This window comes from Dermacentor andersoni, chromosome 7 (assembly GCF_023375885.2).
Source record: "Dermacentor andersoni chromosome 7, qqDerAnde1_hic_scaffold, whole genome shotgun sequence".
NCBI lineage: Eukaryota > Metazoa > Arthropoda > Arachnida > Ixodida > Ixodidae > Dermacentor > Dermacentor andersoni.
The window spans coordinates 116,599,346-116,607,857 of record NC_092820.1 but is presented as its reverse complement, the minus strand read 5'-3'; positions in this window follow the sequence as shown (position 1 = coordinate 116,607,857).

The following is an 8,512-nucleotide window of genomic DNA, read 5'->3' as shown; positions in this document are numbered from 1 at the left end:
AGATGGGGTTCAAGCCTTGCTTCAAAATTGTCGTGATTCATTCCTTGAAGAGATAGTACAAACGCAGTTAATGGGTATGGCTTGAAAGCAATGGATACTAATGTCAGAAATAACAGTATATATTGTCACGTAGTAGTGACGTTAAAGAACACAGTAGCAGTACTGTGAAAGACAAAACTGGCTTTTATTGGGCGAACCTGTGCCCACAAAACAGGCTACACTTAAAGCGCAACGATAGCGGCGAACACAGTCGGCGATCGCCGAAAATCTGATCAGCGGGTCAAGCGCGTCGGCTTTTATACAGCAGTCATCGAATGTTCCAGTCTAATCGTTCGGACCCGCGTGCCTTGCACAAAGTTCTACACCATTCGCATCACGCGATGAAATCAGATAATACAAGGTTCGGCGACAACAGACAGCGGATAGAAGCATCGATAACTTTCCAGAAACTTCAGATATATGCAGGCGCGTCCCGCGCTGTACGATAACATTTGTTCGGCGGCGAAACGTGGTCGCCCGATAAAGATAACTACACGTGTCAATATTAGCAGTGTTATACAGATGTTAACCCATCTATACCAAAGACACACATCTTCCTTTTTTAATGGAAGTTCCAACTGATCGTAGGCGAGAGATGCCACATTCTTCTGTTAGCAAGTCTTCTCGCCCGCTACGCCAGGTACATTATAAGACTAGCGTCAGCTTCACGCACTCCAAAGCGCCCTTTTTGATTAACTGGATGATCACCCATTCTTTCGAAATTTTCTGCCATCGCTGTCGTAATGAGAAGATGAGTTTTAATGTCATGATCACTACAACAGTGAATAGCGGACATCATTTGAGTGTGCTATGTGCAGCCTGTCACGCGTCTATGATCGAATATTTTTTCAAGCATGAAGTTCTTTCAGTTCCCTTTGTCGGCGATCTTCAAGTGACCTTGAGCCAGAAACAAGAGCCGTTATTCGGACACTGAAACGAGAACATCCGGGCAAGATGCGAGAACAAAACAAGATCCCTCAACATTCGTAACGAACCACATTCCTCCCGCTAGTCATCTCATACAGGTTACAAAAATTATTGCGTCCAAGTTCTTTGTAATGTTTGTTCACAATATCACTCAAGCTGTAGCTTCTATTACGCTGAAGGATTTATCGTCGTTTCCAATAGCGACGTTCAAAAGGCAGATACAGGACACAATGCAATTCAGTTCTGGGCAATGGAACTTGCTGCGAATCTACTGCGCTCGCCGAGCTCCTGTGCGGCATGGCGCCGAATACTTCCGGAAGCGCTGCTTTGCCTTCGTGGAAGAAGGACAAAAAATAGGAGAGAGCAATACCTCACGCAGCCAGCCTTGGTAAGCGAACGCTCCCTCAATCCAGCGCTTTGCTCAGTGGTGGCACGACACGTGACCCCTTTCGTCGAGATCACGGAGCAAGAATCGAGATTTGCTGAGACGGTTGATCGCGCCTCCTTCCGCCGTTTTTTTTTCTACCTGGTCAGCACCTATATGCGCAGTTGCAAACTTGTGCAACACCCATTTTCTGATTGTGGCTAGTATCATCAGCAAGTAATCTGTTTTGCTGTTCGCCATTTCATCCTTACATCTACTCTCGATTACGGGAGAGCCAGCAAGTTTTCGCCATCAAGTTCAGGTAGAACATGTACAGATGCTCGCTTGCTTAATCATCACTAGGCGTTCGGTGTTCACAAAGTGTTGCGCAAATACAACGCTGCTCTCTGCTAAAACCCGTTTTCCCAACTTCATTATTTTATAGTACCAGTGCAGTACGACTAGACACAGGTTAGTGAGAAAAAAGGCTATTCAGTTAATTAGTGTATGTTTTTCAAGGCTTTAGGGTGTGTAACAGTGTCGCGTACTCCTGATAATTCTGTAAATATTGGGTTTATTTGTGCACTTATGTTTAGAGCATGGATATTATCGGGAGTGGATTTCTTAAGTTACTTAATGGTGCAGAGACCACGTGAAAATCCGCGTTCCACAATAAATAGCATCATATTCGAAAACATTAGGGTCCATGCAGTGGTATATATAGACTTGTGTGAATTTCTACAAACAGTGGGCTTCGTGGCATTCTTTTGAGATTCTCTAGTGCTTTACCCCACCAGCAGTATCTAAGAATATTTCATGTTCAATGACTCCTCAGAAATGTATTGCAGCAAAATTCTGCCCTGCTTAATATTTTGATTCTTTTTCTTAGAATATTAGAGATTTCTTAGAAAAGCCCTCTATAATCACGGTGTGGCTTCGAAACTTCTATAACGCGTAATAAATCATAATATGCACAATAACCCATCATTCTTTTGGCCCGTGGTTTAGAACATGAAGAAAGAGCAACAAAGACACACTGAAACACCACTGGCACTTCACTGTGTTTGTGTCTTTCTTTTATTTCGCCTTCAAAGCCACGTGAAAAAAACAAGAATGTACAGCAAACCTAAGCATCAAGTAATCCAAGGCGTAGTTACATTGGCCAATGACGATTTCACGGCTGTCCCGAAAGCGATGTACAAACCACCTTGACAAAGCTTTCTATGGGTATGTCACGACATTTCATAAATTTCTCCCAAATTATTACTCTATTTTAGAAGAAACTAAATAGCTTTGTTTTGTTTGCCAGTAAGAAAATGCTAGCATGAAATTCTCATTTCTTATGGAGCAGTCCAACTTCGACGGGAAGTGAACGAGGTAATCTCAAATTAGCAAAGCTACAAAGCAGCACCTCCATACCCTCTCAAACTCTTTTGCTGACTCATTGCTTGAACGTATGGAACAGACCTCGTCTACCTCCGTGGCTGAAACGGTCTGGTAAGCACGTGGGTAAGTGCATTTAGTAGGTTACTAAACGTATGCGTTCCTATTGACACTTGCTCGGGCTCTCAACGAAATTCATACGATAGGGATTTATAGCCACTGCACTTGACTCTGGCTTTACTACCAACCCCTCAATTAACAAACGCAACAATGGCTGATTATTCGTAGAACACTCATATCAGAAAGATTTCAACCTCTGTTGAGAAATATTCTAGTCTTTACTTTCTCAGTTATAAGGAAAAATAAATGCTCAATAAGATCTTTTTTCCCAAAGTATTCCTTTGTAAAATTTCATCTTGTTTTCAGCTTTCTTTCTGAGCCTAAGTGTGCAGAAAAATTGTGTTGATGCTTAGAGACGTAGTAGAAAGGACAATGTGGAACACTGCACAAGAATGCGTTTCAAGAGATGCCTTGAGTGTTGGTCTCATACGAAAACAATGACTTGTATGCCCGACACCTAACTTGAAAATCAGAAATGCACATAAGATGAAAAAAGGCAAAATCGAGGCACATCAAGTGTTTCCTAGAAAATTTACTTCAAGAAACCGGCAACGACTACGCCAATTACCCAACATGAAAACCGCACAATGCAGAACCCTTCTTCAGCACAAAAACTAGCGTCTGATCATGAAGACCATATCATTTGAGAAAGTTAGTAACATTTAAGAGGCCACGTTCTCTTGCTCTCATTCTAAACACGTTTGTAGTTTTCACTACCCCCAAAATAATGACGCTGATTACTCCACAGAGAAGGTGCTCTAGTTAAAAAATGTACTGCCAGCATTTCGCCTAACTGATCAATGCCTTGAATGAAAGCTGGTGATTATAAAAGAAATGATGGGATCTGAAGCACGAAAATCACTGCTTACTGCAAAGGCAGTATGGTATTCTTCAAGCTCTTATCCTTTGACAAGATAGATAATGATAAAACCTGGGTTCCCTACATGTGCATCTGTGCTGCCATTATAACTGTCGGAAAGCTCCCCCACTGTGATTAGACAACGGATCTAGACATAGATAAACGTAGGTAAATATGACCCGTTTTACTTTACTAAAAGGTTGTGACTTTTTGTTCTCCTACATAGAGTAAGTGGTATTGAAAAATATAAAGGTCTTAACAGCAGTCAGAGCTTGCTTGCGAAGGAGTCTGGGTGCTTTTTTGTGCGCTTGAGGAAACTGGTAATTTGGAAAGTGTATTTTTTCACCATATCACAGAGAAAATAAATTAAACAACTATATTTTATTTCCTTTGAGTAGGCAAGGCGAACAGATGCTGCTATAGTACATAGCGTAATACCCTAAGATCCACTAGAGGGTATCGTGTTGACACATCTGTCAACACGAACCACAGCGTACAAGTACGTCGCATCCTAAAAGAGAAACCTATATTTAATTGTTAACTCTTCAGCAACTCCAGTAGCGCTAAAACGTAACAGCGCTAATTCAGCCCAGCAACCGACTTATGCATTCAAATTAGCCCAGCACTACAAGCAAAACTTTGCTAATAAATGTTTTCAAAATCAGTAAAACTTCAAAGAAAGTGTACCGATTTAACTTGTAGCTTAGTGCTTCATTGGACTATGTTGTCTTTCTTAAAAAACAGCCAAAAGAAAATTCCAGCCTTCGTCAGATCCCGAATTTGCATGAGGCAGTGACTACATGAAACTAAAAGCAAATATTGCTTCCGACCTCAATTGGTCATAAAGAGAGACTTGTTACTCTCAATGAACCAAAATTAAAATAATTTCAAACGAGGTCTCGCATCTAGTCATCGTCAGATTCAAGGAGGCTGGAGCCCTGGGTGTCCCACCTTCCCCCCCTCCGAGGAATAATGGATTGCCTTTGGCTGTCGTGAAAATTTTGCCTTGAAATGAATAATCCTTGTTTCTAAAGTACTATTGCATTCGTCGTATGGTTCGCTTGCTGGAAAGCATGAGGGGTGATCAAAATCAATGTATTCATATTTTTGTTCGTAAAGAGAGGTGTCGTATACTTTTGTGGGTGATCTTGCGGTCAGGCTACTAGCTGGTCCCGATGGCGGAGGCTGATCTTCCAAAGACTGCTTTTGTTACACGATATGTCCTATATGAGTTCACCGTCATGCCTTTTGGGGTTTGCAACGCGCTGGCTAAATCCGTAAGGATGATGGATAACGTTTTGCGCGGCCTTAAATGGAAGATATGTCTATGTTACCTTGAGGACATCGTGGTGTTGGCCCCTGATTTCGCAACACAGCTCCGCCACCTTCAGCACGTGCTGAGTTCCTTAACCAACGCCGGTACGCAGCTTAATCTCAAGAAAGGTCGCTTTGCCACACGCAAGGTGACAACCTTCGGCCACGTTGTGTCCAAGGATGGCATTCTTCCAGATCCTGAGAAATTGCGGGCCTTTTCTGCGTTTAGTAAGCCCACTACAGCGAAAGAATTTCGAAGTTTCGTCGGCTTATGCTCTTCTTTCGGGCATTTGTTCCAAATTTGGCATCGATACTATCACCCCTCACGCAAGTGCTTCGTGGTGCCAAATAGCTCTCATCCTAGTCCCCTGCCTGCGACCATGCGTTCATTACCTAGCGCCGTCTTCTCACGATGCCAACTATTCTTCGCCACTTTGACCCTCCAGCTCCTACTCAAGTACTTACATACCGACGCAAGTGGTGTGCTGTTCTCGTACAGCGTCATGCTGGTCAGGAGAAATACGTTGTGGCTTACGCAAGCCGCACACTGACCAAGGCGGAGGCAATTACAGTGTCACGGAAGACGAGTGCTTGGCCATTGACTGGGCGCTTGGATGTTTCGCCCTCATTTATGTGGCCGCTCTTTTGACGTAGTGACCGACCTTCATGCGCTCTGTTGCTTTTCGAATTCAAAATACCCGTCTCTCCACCTCGCTCGCTGGTCCCTGCGAATTCAGGAGTACGACATACGCGTGGTGTATTGTTCCGGGTGAAAGAATTCCGATGCTGACGCTCTTGACGCACAGAGGGCTCTTGTGAGTCTCCCTGTATGTGCCTGTTGTCGACTCTTGACTTTGACGCTATCGATGCCGAGCAACACAGTGGCCCCTGGATTGCATCCCTTTTCGACCATCTCTCAGATATCTCAACAGGTCCAGCCTCTCCAACACTTCTGCTCCAAGTTCCTCATTTTTCGATCCATGATCAGCTCCTCTACCTACGCAACTATGCACCAGAGAGACGTACGTAGTTGCCTTGAGATCAGAGATCTGTTTCTCTTTCCACTCCGACCCTGAATGTCGCCACGCGGGCGTTTTCAAGACGCATGAGCAACTTTGGCACCACTACTACTGGCAGGGGATGTAGATCTTCGTTCTGAACTTCGTCCGCTCTTGCCGGGAACGTCAGCAACGCAAATCTCCGCCGGACCTTCAAGCCGGTGAACTCCAACCCCTACCATGCCTATCTCAACCATTTGATCGTGTCGGTATCGATTTATATGGTCCACTTCCTTTGTCTACGTCCGGCAACTGGTGCATTATAGTTGCCATCGACCACTTTACACACTATGCAGAGACTGCTGCCCTCCCAGCTGCTACAGCGCAGCAAATCGCCCCCTTCATACTGCGTCATTTTGTCCTTGTCATACAGGCACTCGTCAACTCCTCAGTAACCGAGTCGTCAAACAATTGCTTGTTAAATGCGCTATTGTTCATCGCACATGTACCGCTTATCATCCGCAAACCAATAGTGCCACGGAACTCTTTATTCGCACCCTTGGTGACATGCTCACTATATACATCGCATCCGACCATTCCAATGGGGCGTAGTTCTTCCGTTCATCACCTATGCCTGCAATACCGCAACGCAAGCCACTACTGGTTTCTGCCCCTTCTATCTTCTTTATGGCCGTCATTATTCTTATACAATCGAATCCATTCTGTCCTACCACCCAGACCCATCAGAATTCCTGCGAGCCTTGGACGCCGCAAGACACGCTGAAGAATCTGATCAGTCGGCCGCCGGCCGCTTCAGTTCGGACGACCGAAATCGCCAAAAATCAAAATACGATGCTCTATCCTCAACTCAAACTTTTCTTTTTCTGTCCTACAACCCAGACCCTCGTTTGGTTGTCCGTACAGACTCGCATACTAGGTCTCGCTTCGAGCGAAACTCCTTTTTTTTAAAATACCATGTACCATACCGCGTTCTGCAGCAGACTTGTGTTAACTACCTCATAAAGCCACTCACATCGCCGTGTGACATGCATCGTCTTAACCACGAAGTCGTCCATGTCCAGTGGCTCAAGCGCTATCATAATTCGGCGGCCTCATCTGCAGAGTAAGACGCCAGGGTGGCTCCTTTTTCCGATGGAGCCATTGTAATGAAGGAGAACGCCTGGCCGTAGGCAGCAGGATTGCCAACAACATCGCGAGCTGCAGATGCTCGAGCAACAAAGAAAGGAGAAGAAAGAAAGAAAGAAGAAACACACAGGAGGAGTGAGACAAATAAGAGAGTGGAAGGGGCGGGGAGTAGTGGCAGCTAGGTTCCCGTCGACACGAGGCAAGGCGGGAGAAAACGGTCGCTGCGCAGCACTAGTGTTCGAATCGACGTCACTCTGTCACTGAGTGGCGGTCGCATTTCTACGTGCCTGTACAAAAAGCCGACAGATCGCCAGCAATATCTGCATTTCTATAGTAGCCACCCCCATCACTGCAAAACAAGCATCCCCTACTCCCAGGCCCACAGACACCGAAGAATCTGTTCCGAATGTGCACAAATTGAGCGACAGGCGGAGGAACGGAAATATGCTCTTATACGCCAAAAATATTCTAAAACAATGGCAGACAATGCCATCGAACGCGTCCGAAGCTTAGATCGAACACATATAATGGGAGAAAGGGTGAGCAATACCAATACCCAATCAGATCCGAAGATGGTCCTCACATACACTACCGGTGCTCAGCGGGTGAATGCCATTCTCAACCGCCCTTTCAACATCATGAAACAGAGCATCCCAATCGCTACTATATTGAAGCGGCCGCCTCCGGTTGTGTATAGAAGAAACAAAAATTTAAGGGATTTGTTAGGTCCAGGACACAGAAGCCAAGCACGCCCAAGGGCTGTCGACCGTGTGGAAAACCTCGTTGCAAGGTATGTCGTCACATGACAACAACAGACACGGCTGAGGCATCGAACTCGTCGTTCGCATACGAAATTGACGAAAATTTTGACTGTGACTCCAGTAACGTCGTGTACAATATTCGATGCGAAGTGTCTAGGCAGGAATATATCGGACAAAGAGAGACCCCTTTTCGCCTGAGGTTCAAGTCACCGCGCGCATGTGAAAAGTCCCCTAAATTTACCCTTCTCCAGGCACGTTCGACTGCCAGATCACTGCTTTGAACGCGTGAGCGTTGTGCTCTTGCAGTCTGCTTTCCAACACACCCATGTACGCGAGCAGAGAGAATCTTTTTTATCTATGCTACTTACGCTAAAGGAATTATTGAGAGTCCGGGGCGGCTGACGTGCCTCCGGGATATGCCGTGAGAGTGCATGGGAAGAGCGAATACTTGTTTTCTATGCTAAAATTGAGACGCTGGCCACTTCTGGCTCCTCCCTCTGCGTGTGCCTCAAGAGGACGAGCGGAAAACTAATAAATTCAGGTTCCTGCACTCTTCCACTCAAGTAGTCATTCTGAGTGACCTATTACCCCTTCAGGGAAT